Raw genomic sequence first — 16320 nt, 5'->3', positions numbered from 1 at the left:
ATTTGGACACAGATTTTTATTTTCACTGCAAATGTATATCGGTTCAAAGTATCGGTTTATCGGTCTCCTTGATTACCAATAATTGGTATTGGCCCTGAAAAAGCCATATCGGTCAATCCCTACTAGTAACGTCAAGGTTTGTGGTTATCCGGAGTGATCCAGACATATCTTCTGGAAAAATAAGTGGTTGTTGAATGGTGAGGTGCCTGAGTTACAGTCAAGCCGCAACCAACAGTGACATCACCCACTGAATTGTGAGCTGCCATGATAAAACCTCGAGTCTGCGAGAGGTGACCATATTTGGACGAGCTTGAAAGGAGCAAGCGGTAGATCTGATTCAATCCGATTGGAAACCCAAGGATACTACGCCCCGCCCACCAACAGCAGAAACATAACTACACCGCAGGCCTGTCAATCAAACACACGGCTTTTTGAGGCCTTATATCTAATTAATGATGTTATTATTATTAGATGAACGGCGAAACAAACTTTAAGGAGGAGAGACTTTAGCTAACAACACGATAATAACCAACTCTAAAATGTATTGACTTTGTATTTCACGAGAGAATTTAAATGGGAGTCTATGGAGCCAGAGGCTTTTTGGAGCCAATCCCAAGCAGTGGTGGTATTGCACTCTATAGCACTTCGGCATCGGCCTCGTTTTTCAGACCTGGAAGCCACATCCACTTTTATATACACTTTATGGTCACAGTACCTTTGAAGCCACACACTCTTGACATCCATGTTTTAGGTATGTTTTGTTTGCTTCGCCTTTTTTACGATGGTGCAGATCTGGTCCAGTTAGGCTCTGACTCTCGTCTTCAGCCATGTTTACACACTCGACTCCAGTACATGAAGCAGGACGGGAGCATTGGTACGGAAAAGAGGGTTGTACCAACCATCACTATGTTGCTTCAACACCACGAACCTTGGGGCTTTTCTGGCTGCCAAGCTGCAGTCACCCACAGAGCTGTGTGCTTATTTTCTCTGCCCTCTTCTTGACCATATGGAGCATAAGGGTCACAGGGACACTGTGTATCACAGATTTGTCTCTGTGTGTGAGAGTGTGTGTACATGTGCGAGCGAATATGTATTGCCTGCTTGCAAAATGAGCCAAATCTGTTCGCTAGTGTTTGTGGATTTGGCAGTGGGGTGCATTGATTTTGTCAGCATTAGCATTTTCCTGCCAGCTAAGAATACTTTTATTAGCTCTACCAATATAGATGCAGAAACCAGTTCATAGTCTTTTCACATTCTGCTATGTTGGAGCTAACACAATGTCAGTGTCCTCCTCTCACTTCATGCAGGGATTCTTTTTTTTTTACATTACATTTGAAACCAAGAATTGCCAAGCCGGTATAAGCTGTTTCTATTCACGTGACTGACTGACTGAGCCATCATACAAGTGTAAGGAAAACCCCGGATGACAAACGTTAATGCCAAAGGTCAGAGACACTCTATAGGTGCGAGATGATGAAGTGTCTTTTACTCCATTGCCGGCTGATCCGGGGTCAGCTTGTCAGAGCTGACATGGTGACATAGTAGCTACCTCTCATTTAATCACCATATTAATTCACCCATCACAAAGCCCTAATGACACCGCCGCTGGCTGATTAATCTCCGAATTTGATTTAGCAAGTCTCCATTCATCATAACTGACTGTTTCAGTATGCAATCAATATGGCCCTTTTAGCACTTTGGACACCTAGACCTCAAGAGGTACACAGTCATGGTGTGAACAGTGTTATGATAAAGTAAATGCTTGCCCAGGCCAAAGGGGAGACGCATCAATCATGTGCCAGGGCACACATCAACAGCACTTTTTCCTCAGGTTCTCCTGATAAGCTTCTTCGGACAAGAAGCAGAGGCTCGTGCTCTGCTCGTCAAAAGTGTCATGAACAGCCAACATGTGTTTATCACTTCATAAAACATGTCCTTCCTGACTACGATGAAATCAGGATGAGATAAATAATTCTGTTTCATAGATGGGCAACATGTGCTGATATAGCCTCCCACCTCGCAGCTTCCAATTTACTTGTGTACAGCTGTTTGTATTCCTGTATCTTGGAATAAGCTGCGTTGCCAGTGCACCTTGTCAGTATCCCCGCATGCTCGCGCTTGGACACACACTCACCCATACATACACATGGCATCAAGCCGCAGGGCGAAGGCAGCTCTGCTCATTCAAGGGGAAAGTGAACAGCTGTGCCTGTGACAGCTGGAGCAGTCATGACATCCCTTCACCAAATATCAGGGATGGCTTTGGACACAATGGCGTATCAGCCGAGAGGGGTACATTTACAACCTGGACAAGATGCCAAGGCTTTAGCCTGCAACCAGGCAGAGCTCAGTTTTTCCTCCACGCATTTCCAGTGATAATGCGAGAAGTAATGAGTTTCTCCTTGGTCTGCAGCCCATATAATAGTCCCCCATTTGCTTCAAAACAAGCTCAATGGCGCAAATTAGATAATGTTGTGCTTCTGAAAAATGAGCTGAATACTAATGTTTATTTTTGAAGGTCCAGTTTCAATGATTCCTCATCAGATTCTCACCAGATATCTTTCATTGCTTACATTTTTTTCATCGTATCCTCAACAAACATGGTGGTAATTCACTTCAAGAGGAAAAATATGTACAAGGTGCCTTAAAAATAAGCGTTATACATTCAGAACTGAATCTGTTGCACTGACTAACATGGGTGGCATGTCAATCCTTTCGCCTTACCCTGGAGATACATTAAGAATGCAAAATGTTATCACACACAAACACTTTCTCTAATCAACCCAGAGTTTGGGTTTTGTTTGAAATATTACAAATGATGGATGTCTAATGTGTTAGAACCAGTTGGAATTGTGGAGGCAGCATTGAAAAAAAATAAATCAGCGCACTATGCAAATGAGCATAATCACCTTCAGCCCCTTTAGCACCAGACCGATTTTAATTACACCTTAATTTCGTGTATAAATACCCCCAATTCAGACGAGCTGCTGCAGTAAGCCCCAGCAGAATAGACTGTGTGGGAGGACTGTATAGGTACAGATAATTACAACTCGCTGTTATGGACTCCTGATTATATGAGGTGGTGGCCAACATAATGTCTCCAAACACCACTGAATGAACTTCATTGGGGTGACAGACTGAAGTATATCACAGTTTTGGCAGCGGTGTAATTTGAACTGAACAGCACTTCATACATACCCCGTGTCTTTATCTTGACGTTACAGCCTGGCCTGTTCATTTTTGTGATGTTAACGCAAGATAACTAAAGACAGCAGTCTTGACACTTTAAATAGCCATGAACATGTGACTCCAGATCACATAAAATTAAGTTAAGTGGAATCTTACACTCATTATACTGTGTGGTTACATGGTGCAGTAAGACGCGGCGCAGAGGAGCTGGATTTTCCGCTATCAGATGTTTTCAAAACTGTTCACTAAGTGGAATTTTGTTGAGACTGGTTAATGTGTCAAAGGAACCTCTTTTTCCTTAGGTTCCCTGTAATAGCCAAAGACGTATGGTCGCGTTTGTGGGTACATTTGTGTTTCCAATTACGGGTGACTTGCGTGTGAAGTTTCCAGCTTTTAATTAACCTGATAAAGTGCTTTTACAGACGCAGCCAAATGTTTGCTTTTTTCTCATTTTCCTTTTAATGTAATCCATTGAAATTGTAGGAAAGATGATACTTGAACAGTTAAGTTAATGTACTATACTTTGGAGCTTATACACTACGATCTGTGAAATGAGACAAAAGAAAACAGCAAAGCCACAGTCCATCTTGAGGACCCATTAAAGTTGAATGACTGGATTTGCTCTATAAATAGAGGCTTTTCTCCTGCAGGGATTGAAGACTGAGCATTGTTGAAAACACCGGAGGAGCATATGCTTAGGCACAGCTTGTTGCGGCCTCAGATGTTCCTTAACAGTTGATTTCCTCAAGTTGCATTTCCTTTTTCACCACGTTATTGTGCTAATTATTTTTCGGCACGTTCCACTTGGGTGGCTCACGACTCGGACCGCACAAACTCAAACCAACACAAGGGCTGCTGAGTGTGTTGCCAGCTGTGTGACACATTTGTTTCTGAACACTATTGACTGTTTTGAAATGCTTATGAGAGTTGATGGAGCATTTTTATTGCTCTTAGCTTTTGGAGTCAAATAAGATTTGCTCAGAGAACATTTCCTGCAGAGCTGCTCTCACAGTTTTGATATTCAGGTCATTTCCAATATATATATATATGTATACAAATCAAATCATTGTTTGTATATCCTGTTTAGGGTGATTTGTAGTCTACTATATTCCACCTACTACCATGCTGGATGGCTCAGAAAATATGAACCAAGCACTTCCATTATTCACAAAGTGCACAGTGTCGCCGCAAGTAATTGCCATAGACAACAATATAGACTGACATGCAGGCAGAACAGCAGAGCAGTCAAAAAGAAGTGTGTCATTGTATTGCTTGTCACGCTAAATTTTTCGGCTATATATTTTTCATGTTTCCCTCAAACGCTCAAAGTTGCTGCCTGGAGCTGTTGCTATCTGCCATGATGTGAAATGGGTATGCACTTTGTGTGCACACCTGTATACCAATGTTACAGTTAGAATCTGAACTAGTGTTTATTTTATGCTGGGAGGAACTTCTGTGGTTTGACCTGATTGAGAAATCGAATGACTTCAGCGTTTCAGATATGATCTTGTCTGAAATGTCAGCATGGAAATTCATACTACATCTGTCACTCTCTGTGATGTTTCTCATCAATTTTTGTTTTACTCTTACAAGCAAAATGCAAAAAAAAAAAAAAAGTTCAAGCCAGTGGGGTTTTTTTTCTTTTTTCTGTAAGGAGTAAAAAAAATAAAATAAAAAAATAACAACAACAAAATCCGCCAATGCATATTTCACTTTCTTTTAAAAGAAAGGAGAAAGTGCTGGCTGTTCTGTAATTTCAGACTTGCCCACTGAGGTCAGGGGTTCCATGCTTGAATGCCCCGATTTGCATCTTTGACTCGGTCTGGCCCAGTGAGGAAGAATGAGCTGTTGCATCTCCTGTGATGTGCAAAAGTGAGAATGTACAACAGCATTCACTGAACTACTTGCGCTCCACTGATCTCAGCGTGAAACTATTTTACCTCAGTAGGGTATGCCTTCTCTCGTAAAAACTATACAAATGCAAAACCACATGGAAATGGGGCCAGGCTTTAATGGGAACACATAAATAAATGCATTGAGACACAATGAGCAACATTGTCATGCAAAAAAGTGTGTTCCCTAAATGTTATTTACATTTTGAGTCAAGAACATATGGTACTCATTTTAATGGTCTTATTTAGGCTTCTTCGCGTGGTAGGTTTCACGCTGATCTCTTCATCGGCACTGCTTTTCATTCCTCAATTTATCATGCAGGATCATAACAATAGCAACCAAAAGCACTTTGAGTGTCTGAGCTATGGAACCCTTGTTTGTCATTCCTAAACTATTACACTCTCAATCCGTGCAGGCAAGGTGAAATCTGCATCAGTTTCTCATATTTACATATGAACTAATGATTCCCCTGTAGGCGCACTATGGCCTTCCAAATACTCTACGTGGTGCAACCAAGGGTGATGTATGGTACTAGTGGGCAACTAAAGCTGGTGACTAACTCAGTATGATACATGGTTTCACAGTGTAAATGCAGCTCCCAGCTGAATAGGACATAAGCCAACAGAGACCTACTGACCTTGGTGAATGTTGAAAAGGGCCCCATGCCTCTGCATGACCCATTTTGTCACTGAAAATCTTCGCTAGACATTAAACAACTCTGAAAGGCTGTTGTGAATGGCCGTATTTGCCAACAGTTACTACATACTGGAGGTAAAATGATGCCAGGAAAGCTGCCTGTGTGGCACATTGAGAAAGAAGTTAACATCTGTCACATACGGGGAGAGTACTACGAAAGTTATACAGTAAGTAGTTCTATGGCAGGATTTATAAGGGTAGGGGTATCAAACAGCATCAAACACCTCTAGTTAATTCTGTGGCATAGGCCTCTCTACCAACTGTTCAGTAAACTAACCGCATGTCTGCATTACTTCACCAATACTGGTACACACTGTTGTGTCCAACTATATTAGACACACGTGGAGGAAATCTGCTCTGTGGTGGTGGTGGTGGTGGTATGCTACACAAAGATATTGATGAAAAATAACATGCCATCTTTCAAAGAGCCAGATGCCGCCCTCTTTGTTCTCTATCACCCATCTTCCTACCCCTTCGAAGCTAACAGCTGTTCTCTCAAACAGCCAAGTAAAGGCAGGAAACAGATAATTGAAAATGTCTCCCTCATTAATTATCACGGTGAAAGTTGAAGAAGCAGCTTTCATTGGGAAATAAGTGGCTCAGTCTGATTCAGGCCTGAGTGCTTACAAAGTAAAATCATTGCATGGCAAAACCTGTTCCCAATATAGTAATACATACAGTAATCGCAACAGTTTACAGCACCAATAATCGTAATATAATAGCATTATGTCAAATGACGATGTGTATGTTAAAAGAGCTGCTAAACTGACAGAGAACCATCACCCGACTCTGCAGGTCCCCTCAACTTTTCGAAGGAGCCTCTTTTAGCTTATTGTTTTGGTTTTAGGGACTGTAAAAGTGAGCAAATAGCTGGTGAAAACAGCGGAACATTTAGCATTTAACATTTACCAAACAGGCAGGTATTCCCCTACAATAAGATAGACTGAAAACAAAACAGCTAAGAAATAATGTGAAAATGAAGTGGCCATAAAAGGGATTCCAAATGCGTGATAATGTTGCAAGACATGTATGTAGGAAACTGTTTGCAAATACCGTCCTCGTAGCTTGTTACTGCCGACCTCCGAGAGGCCGAAGAGTCAGAGATCGCATGTTTAAAGTTTGTCACAGTCCAAACAAGCACATTAGACAACTTGTTGCTATGACAGTAGTACCACAGACAAACGCTCACATTTAAACTGCCACACAAACCCAAGGAAAACATGCCAGATATTCATAAGCCAGTGTTCCTGTTGTTGTTTAGTTACAGTATATAAGATGCTATAACGTCAGTGAGCGGCTTCACGTAATCTTAAAGAGTTTAATAAAACTCAGAAATGTGCAGTGCTGGAAACAGTATTTACTTCTTTTTTTTTCTTCTTTTTTTTTTTTTTATCTTTTCAGTACAACTCTCTGCTGTCAAAACTTTTTAAAACTTTCTAGCAACTCAAACTACATTGTGAAGCCACTCCTCACATGAGGAAGATTTGAGAGCAATTCGGTGACAAAGTGGTGAAGATTACAGTCTCTTGCGTTTAAAGCTCTCTTCTTGGTCCATTTAAAGAGGTGCCAGCTCCTCTAGTACCTGTGACACATACTACAAGTCCTAATTGATTTTGCAAGGCAGCTTAAGCTCTAATTGCTGATTTGCCTGGGGAGATTCTTGATCCAAATGGCTTAGTAACTTATTTTGGGGCGTGCTGTTAGGAGATTTTCATTCATGGCAGAGTAGATTGGATGGGGATTGAACGAATGCATCAACAAACAAGTTGTGTGCTTCATTTAGAATAAACAGATGTATTCCGTGTACCTTGTAGTCTTCCTATGTCTAGTTTCAAAGTCATCTTTTTTTGGGGGAGTGCCACAGCAAATGTTGTTCACATTTGGAGCATCATCATGATGAAAATGATGATGATGATGACCAACGACAATATTTCTGACTGCAAGATTAGGAGAGTAAGAAATCATTGCAGTGTGATAAATAGATGTAAAACTGCTTTCACAGTGTTTGAGGATTACATTTTGCAAACTCTCAAGGACCGATATTCTACTTGGTTTAAGTGAATAAGAAATTAATTGGATGTAAATTGCACTCCATATTTGAACATGACAGAAACCAGATCCTTGGGAAGATGAAGAACTGGATAACAATATCAAAAAGATCCAAGCGATACAACACTTTGCATTCTATAGTATTGTATTTATTTTCCTTCATTTAATAAGTAGTGCAATACACAACAATAAAAACAATATTCCCTGCATGATAAAAACTTGTCATCTCTATTTCCTTTTGACTTTTAATGAAGCTTCAATTCCAAACACATCAATAAATTGCCCTAATGGTCATCAGCACAGAGATAGTAAATGCATCAATCAGCATTAATCAGTGCGGCAAGAAATCTCATTCAAACTCAGATTATTGAATGGCCATTAAGCTAATGTAGTTCATTTTAATACCACGACGGTGAGGCATCCACGTGGTGCTGCAGTGGCTGAGGACGGTGCACTCATGTGCCTTCGAACACTGTAGCTGCTCCGAAGACAATGAGTGGGAATACTGACTATGTGAACTGATGCGTTTGCCATTTCCCCCCTTTTTGCTCCACTGGGTTTTGAATAAAGGTCCATAATTGTCAGCATTACTGGAAGCTAAAGTTTATTTTAGTGTAAGATAAAAAAATGGGATGGTGTAAAGGTCAGTGTCTCAGTCTTTGACTAGGGAAGCAGCAAGTTATGTGACAGTACAGTTATAGAAAACTACAGAAGAAATGAATCTGGTTGTTCCTTTGTAATACTTGGGGCAATACCCTTTAAGTTATATATGATATAAAGCTGCACCTCATCAACATATGCATATAAACAATGGGTAAAATCACTGTGTGTAATAAGCGCTGCCTATGATGATGAAGCCATTAATAATGCTCAACTAACTCTGCAGCTCCTTTTCAATACAGCATTTCATTGTTTTTAAGCTTTGTGGGGTTTTCTTCTTCTTGTTTTATGGTTCTTAACTTCAATGTTTTGGTTAACTGTTACTCCATACATAACTTAGTTGGTTAACTTACTGAGCAACTTAACACCTTAACAGATTGTCCCTGCTTGTTAAAACATTATCCTTAACAGTTTTATAAATTGACAATGTGCCAATTTTGCATTTACAGCTGTTTTTTGTTTTGTTTTGTTTTTTAGCAAATAAGTGGCTAAATTAATAATTAAATTTGCTTTAAACTGTATTAGAATATAATTGTTTTGTCCTGCTCATGTGACTCAAATGTGGTGGTGGCCTGATGCAGGGTGATTTCCTCTCGGCTGAAACTAAAAATAGTTTTGCCATGTTAGTTCTGATTTGTTGGACTTATACACCACTCTCTTCGTGTGCATTTTTTTTTTTTTTTTTTTTTTTATCAATTGTATTCCCAACAATCAGCTCATGCTCAGAATGAATAGAGGCTTTAAGGTAATTTCCACTGTTGTCTTTTTTGTAGTTGGTTATAATGCATGCACTTTTGGGGATATTATTTATTTTCTTTTATAATAAACTGACAGAAAAACACTTATCCATGTGGCACTTATCCAATGGCACGTTACATGCAAATTATTAAAATAAAGGTCATTGTAATTTGCTCATGTGTTCACTGAGACTGATGGTTTACCTTTCAGAATAAAGCATAAAAGCAAATTATAAATACGGGTGGAAGGCCTGAATAAATATCTCCTTAAAATGATACTCAACTGAGTTTGTACTCTCCATGTATATAACCGTAAAGATGTGTTTAAATGACAAGAAGTGTGTATTACCATCATAATATGATTTAGATGTAATAATGTGCCACTGAGACCTTACACATGATCCAAAATATATTCACCACATCACGGGATCAGAAAACCATGAATTATTTTTTTTTTTTTTAAGCACAAAGGTTCACAGTTAAATCTCTGAGGGGCAGCATGCCTCTGATCAGCTCACACATTCTGTGTTGTTTTGCTCCTCACATCCAAATCTGCTCCTCAAACACCCCAAAACTAAACAGTATGGGAATATGATGGGAGTAATCTGACAGAATATATGCAGTTTCATGAGACTAGCCAGGCAGAAAATAGATTGGGGGGTTGTGATTTGGGAGTGTTAGGAAGGGAGGGGCGGAGGTTATAGAGAAATAATGTGTCACTCACAGTGCAGAAACTACTGCCTCTGGAACTGAGACTGAGGCATGACCTGCAGCCTCTTCCCTGTGATAAAACATCAGCATTTGTAACTTTCACCATCAGCTACATTAAATGTTCTTATGGGGAGGGGGGGGGGAATGCAAGAAAAGGAGACTTGACAGGAAACTAGATCAATTTAAGACTCTTTTTTCTCCAAATGTATTTTGTCTGTAGTGCAGGGATGTAAGCTCAGTCTTTCTGTATGTGCCTTGACAGAAGTGCAAGGTAATTATTGAAACATATGGATGGCTGGCCCCCCTCTTAACCCTCTCACTAATGATGCTTGGCTGTTACAGAAGGGCACAGGAAGGACACTTCTACCATTAACTGATGTACGCCAGCAGAGATCCATGACTTCTCATACACTTGTTGGCTACAGAGAAGCAGAGCATTGGAAAGAAATGTGGGAGAAAAAAAAAAGACACATTCAGCCCTCTATGTACTCAAAACTATTCCTCAAAACAGAAGAAGGAGCCATGACCTGCATACTAAAAACACAAATAAAGAAGTTTTACGTTCCATGATAAAATAGTCTGCCCTTTTTTCTCCAAATCTGGCTTTGTAGTGGAATTTTCTGGTCACTACAATTTGGATGGCGTCGCCTGTTTATACACTGACATCACGCTATTATAAAATGATTACTAGCTGCATCAGTTCACGTCCAATAAGAAAATCAATCAATATATTTTCCTTACATTTAAAGCATGCAAACCAGCAACTGTATTTCACAACATGCTGTTACCAGTCACTGATAAACTAAGAAAAGGTTCAATTGGAAGCTCTCCGTTGCTGATGGTCTTCGACATTTGAACATAAAATTACTACAATTGCTTAATCTTTGCTACATCAAAGCCTTTCCGTTGGCAGCGGATTCTATTTAACTCGAGACGACCCACTTCAAGTCCATTAACTTTCTTTGCTGAACGGGATCAGGGAAGATGCGTTCCGATAATGTCAGCTCGCTTACGGCAATTTTTTCGGCTCGGAAGCCGCAGCCCTCTCTCATGTTAATGGACTCAACGATTACCCTCCACGGTCCATGCAAAACATGCATACATGCCCCAGGTACATTGCAGTGTGACCCAGCCAACTGCAGCTTTTGTTCATGTGGTCTTGCAGCTCCGAGCAAAAGTGATGCTGCCACACAATGGACTAAAAGCCTTGGCGGACAGCAAGAGACCCCAACACAATGGCGTTAGCCAGTCCAGAAGCAGCAATTGGAAATAGCTTCACTCCTTCTGCTATTTACAGCACTTACACAATTCAGCTGAAATTGTGTTTTGCTTAATAGACCTCAGCTTCAGCTGCAGTTATCTGAAGGACTGTTGAATATTTGCATTTGACCATCATCAGAATGTAAAGTGGATATGTGAAACATATACTGTATATTTTGAAAATTTTAAAATAATTCTTTATTCTGGCATTTTTGTGTTACGTTGACACCACCTCACTGTGCTGTTGATTTTATGTTCAGGCAGTGTAGAGTATGTACCAAAGGCCTAGCTGAGAGGGTGCAAAAGTTAAGAAAATGAAGGCCTGCCTGTACATCTGTTTAGCCATTTCAAGTGAAGATTTTCACTTCACTCATGCTTATGGACCACCTCAATGTATCTCCCAATTGGCACACAGCACACATCTTTGGCTGGCCCATAACAGCACAGCAGTTCTCACATCCATCTCTCCCAGTTGCTAATTGAGACAGGAGAAAGGCTTCAGCCATCCCATTCTTTCCCTAAATGACTATTGGACGCTGGAGACCAGATGGTCAGTTTGTGGACGTCACCGATGGCCAGTTGTTACATTTGACAATGTGGGCTGATCTGGCATGTATCAGTACAATTGTTGCAACCTTCAGGAAGGAGCGACTGGAAAAAAACGGGGGGAAAAAACCCCAGCAGCAATACGATTGATTTCATCCCTCATTCGATGCACAGCAAATATTTTTGATAAAGACATATGGTGGAGAGAAGTGCACAACAGCAGGTTGGCCAGCCTCTAGCCCGAGATGTTTTCACTTGATTGTTTCAGGCAACGTGCACATCTCGACAGGCAATGTATGCAGTGTTTGCATGCAGGCAGGCAGGCAGGCAGACACACACACACACACACACACACACACACAGTGCTGTAGCTCAAACACAGACACAAAGGCAAGCGATTAATCTCTGTAGAACCACAAACACCCCTCCCCGCCCTCACTGAATTCTCCCAAGAGCTTTTTCTCTTTTCCAAAACCATCCTAATGTTTACAAATATAATTCAACTCATTGCTCCTTCCCGATAATACATCATATTCATCAGCCTACAGGAAGCAAAACTACTTGACCACAACACTGCATGCCAGATGTTGGCAGGAACATGTCAGGAAGGAAGTAGCAATGCCGCCTCAACTCCACCTCAGTCACCCTTGTCTTCAGCTGAGCCAATCTTTGAGAAATAGAGTCTTTCACCTTCAGTCCATTTGGAATTGGGGGAACCAACCTGACGTTCAAAGTTGCTTGCTGAAGCACAGTCCCTGTCTGGGCTTTGGCAGCTGGACTGATAGCCAGCCCTGTGGAATGGCAGCTGTTGAAGGGCTTTTTAAATTGCACCCAGGTTGATGGGTGGCTGTCAGGAGGGCAATGGACAGAGAATTCTGAAAGAGGGGGGAGGGGGGAGACAGATCAGGGAGGAAAGGCTGGGGAGGGAGGGAGGGAGGTGGAGCTGGGAGGACAGTGACCCTGACACCAAGGTGTACAGAAGAAGAAATGTCTCAAATCCTGAGAGAAAAAAAAAAATGGAAGTATGAAGTAAAAGCAGTAAAAAAAAAAGTGGTGATTGGGAAGGGATTTGGTAACGGTGAAGGGGGGTGGCATTAGTGTTGAAATAAATGGAGCACTGAGGCCCATCATCACCAGGGTTATTTAGGCAGGCTTCACATCATCGCTGTTCATCAGGTTTGATATTCCATGCCTATGTGTACATACAGCAGGATAATATCACTGCCTTAGCGAGCTTAATTGCCTGCCACAGACACGAATGGAAATATCAAATGACAGTGCTCTCATTTTCCTTTTCACTGAATTACAGTTGCCTTTGTGCCCATCAAATCTAACAATTCTTTGAATTACAATAGCTAATGTTTCCACTGGCTTCAGAGTGAAATCTCTACGAATGCACAATTGTATTTAAAATCAAGTGATGTGGAAGAACTGTGTTTTGCCATTTACAGTGCAGATGAACACTGTGGGTGTCATGTAATGTGACGCTTTAAGCCTCACTGGCTAATCTTGCCTTGCTGTGGTTGTGCTGCGCAACAGATGGTGTTTTAAGAAGGTCATCACGTCTATTTCCCAAGTTGCTACACGTGCTAGTTTAATTATTTGGGGATATTTAAGACATAATCTGGAATCTGTCAAGGCGTTGTCAGACGGCAGCTGAATAAATATGGGCCTTGTTAGACATCTTAGACTGCAGAGATCTCTGTGGAGTGTTAAAGAATTGCACTGAGTGCACACTGAACAGCAAATTATTCTACTAACTACCTCATTAGTGCTGTCAAATATACAACCTTACAGTGTATTGTGGAGTGCCTAGCAGCAATGTCTGCCACTACAATATATTTCACAGCGTAAAATGAAGACAGGCTCGGGGACCATTATTTATGTTAGTTTTAGGGAAGGATCATTGTTATCCCTGTACTGTTCTCAGTCTCTCACACGCTCAAGAATTTTTTTTTAGATGGATATCTTTGCATGCACTTCCACACGTCACCACAATTTCCGCAGAAAACCAGCAGACTGACTTCCGTCTGTTTGTATCTCCAACCGACTGGCTCTGTGAGGCTCTGATAGTACCGGCGTGGCTACATTCATGGCCAATTATTAGCCATAAATCTACAAAGGGCGGTAGGACCTCTGACAGGTGGCCCTCTTATTGCTTGCTGATTGCTGGAGTGTACCTATTAATCATCTCCTGTATTCCCCACGGGTCAAAAAAACCTTTCTAGCGCAGGGATGGATCAGACACAACGGGGCTACCGATTTTCTCTCTCCTAACTCCCTGTTGTGTTTTGCTCCCTCATTTGCGTACTCCTAAATTATACTTGCATCAGATTTCTCTAAGATAGGACTGATCATCATCTTGAAGGGAGATTAATTCAAAATGGATTTCTTTTAAGCTCAAGTATATCAGATTCGCAAAATGACATTTTTTTCCACATAACAAACTGACACATAGACCAATATTGAGTATGTGGTAATTACAACAACGGTTTATAATGATTTTATCTTTCTAAATGCAAAGGATTTGTCATTTTACGAGCAAATGAAAAATGTATGCCTTTTTTGCGCTCACTGAATCCAGGCGTAGCTCCCATAAGCCCATGCCCAGCACAGCTCCATGATTAGCGTACTGTACATCAAACTGTAGCCATTTAGTCTCAGTAACTCCATGATATAGCTTGCATATAAACTAGGAATAAATTCCGCTTCAGCATTTTGACAGCAGCTATTCAGATACTTAGCCCTTATACTCTGCAGTCATATTCCTCTGCCAGAATCAATTGTGCTGGCAACCACTGCCAAGCCAGAATTTTATCTCCCAGCTGGAAAAATAAAGGGGTGGAAGGGAACAGAGCATGGCGATATGCTGTTTATCAGTCAGACAACTAATTCTCTCTCCCATCTCTCCCGATTCCCCTTTTGAAAGTGAGCTGGGTAATAATCTACAAGACCTTGAGCGCCTTAATGCACACAATCAGCAGTGACGTGCCCCGATTTCACTTCTTTTTTTTTTTCTTGGTCAATCTCTGACCTTTTGAGCGCCTCCCACATTTTAATTAGTACTCAATTAAAAAGCTGCTCAGTGCCCCCCCCGAACTCCCATATCCCCTTTGTTCTAACAATTCATTTTTTGTGCCCCAATGAAATCCAAGGGAAACACACCACGTTCAAGCAGTGATTGAATATCAGTGGAGAAGAAGGGGTTTTGCAACGGGTTGGAAAATTACAAGGGCTTAAGTGTCAGACACATATGCCTGCCAAATGTAATCAGTGGGTAATAAATGTCTGCCCTTTACACTATAAAAAGCAATGGCAGTACTGAATTAGTGCTCAGCTCAAGGCAGCAGATCACTGCGTTGTTGTAGCCGTGATCAAAATTATTTCCCAACAGCACTGTCTTCACCAATTCCTCTTAAACCCTAACCCACAAATGACTTTTGTGACTAACTTTTTTTTTTATCTTAACAGCTTTTATGACAGGACAAGTGTGCTGTAATCTAACATGTATTTTGTTGTTTCTTCCCTGCAGCTCTTGAACTGTTGGAAAGGTTGCTTGAGTTCTGAAAGGTAAGCTTTTGAAATCATATGTGATGCAAATTTCGTTCTGAAGTCGACAACAAAGATGGGTCATAGCATTTTAAGCTTGGTTTCCATTTCTGCTCAGCCTCCGAACTGTGTTAATGCTGGTGGCAGCACAATGGAAACTTGCAGGTTGGAGAGTGAAGGCCTCTCGGTCTTCTCTCCCCGCTGTTTAATTAGCACGGTCTCGGAGACCGGGGTGCCGCTTTAGCAATCACGAATCCTGCCCAGCCAATAAGAACTTTTGTTGAACCGAGTCTGGCAGAGATAAATGGCAGGCCTTGCCCATCATCTCTGTAACCCATGCAATAGTGTATTGTGAGAGGACAAGAAATCTAAGTGGGCCTGTGGGTCGTTCAATAACAACATTAATCTATGTGGGCATTTTCTGTGTGTTTGTGTGTGCAGTATGTTTGCAAAATGAACCAGATCTTTTTGTGTTTGCATTGCATGCATGGTTCGACATGCTGACAATACTCAATAAGTGCACTGTGGAGAATTTTGGGGAAGAAATACACTTCTGTTATTAGATTACAAGATTATACGGTTAGTTATGGTCAATACGTGGGTAATTTACGATGGTTTTATATCTAGTGAACGTGAGCCGATCACAAAATACTCAGAGAATGATGCATTACATCCTGCACCTTAATCCATGAGAGCATGGTTGAAGTGAGGATTCAACACAAAGAAAGCACTTTTGGGGACAGTGTCTGAAAATTGGCACATCTTTGAAACAAGGGAACTGTTATTCTTCCATGCAAAAGACAAGATTCTTATCCGAGTACAGCCTAATCAGTCTATAACCAATGTACAGTGTGTAAATAAGTACAACCACTATCACAACAAGATAATTATACCGACTGATGAAGAGGGTACCATGTTCAAAAGTTATGTTTGAAAAAAACACAACAATTCATCGGTCAGCCAAGCTTAAACCACACAGTAGGATAGGAAGACAGACCGGTTTCCTGTATTCCACAACTAAGAATCCACA

General features: G+C 41.0%; 1 protein-coding gene across 38 annotated transcripts in view; it reads left to right on the top strand.

Moving 5' to 3' along the window:
• Positions 1-16320, top strand: part of LOC138210910 (receptor-type tyrosine-protein phosphatase delta-like) — a 348424-nt gene that overhangs the window by 185140 nt on the left and 146964 nt on the right. For all 38 annotated transcript variants that reach the window (XM_069170312.1, XM_069170313.1, XM_069170306.1 and 35 more), the window contains exon 9: positions 15274-15311. The gene's annotated coding sequence lies outside the window, so the exon portion shown is untranslated. The remainder of the gene's footprint in view (positions 1-15273; positions 15312-16320) is intronic.

This window comes from Embiotoca jacksoni, unplaced genomic scaffold, assembly GCF_022577435.1.
Source record: "Embiotoca jacksoni isolate LCO1_2020_lvr unplaced genomic scaffold, fEmbJac1.0.p SCAF_49, whole genome shotgun sequence".
Taxonomy (NCBI): Eukaryota; Metazoa; Chordata; class Actinopteri; family Embiotocidae; genus Embiotoca; species Embiotoca jacksoni.
The sequence above is the reverse complement of the archived record's forward strand: the minus strand, read 5'-3'. Positions and strand labels throughout refer to the sequence as shown.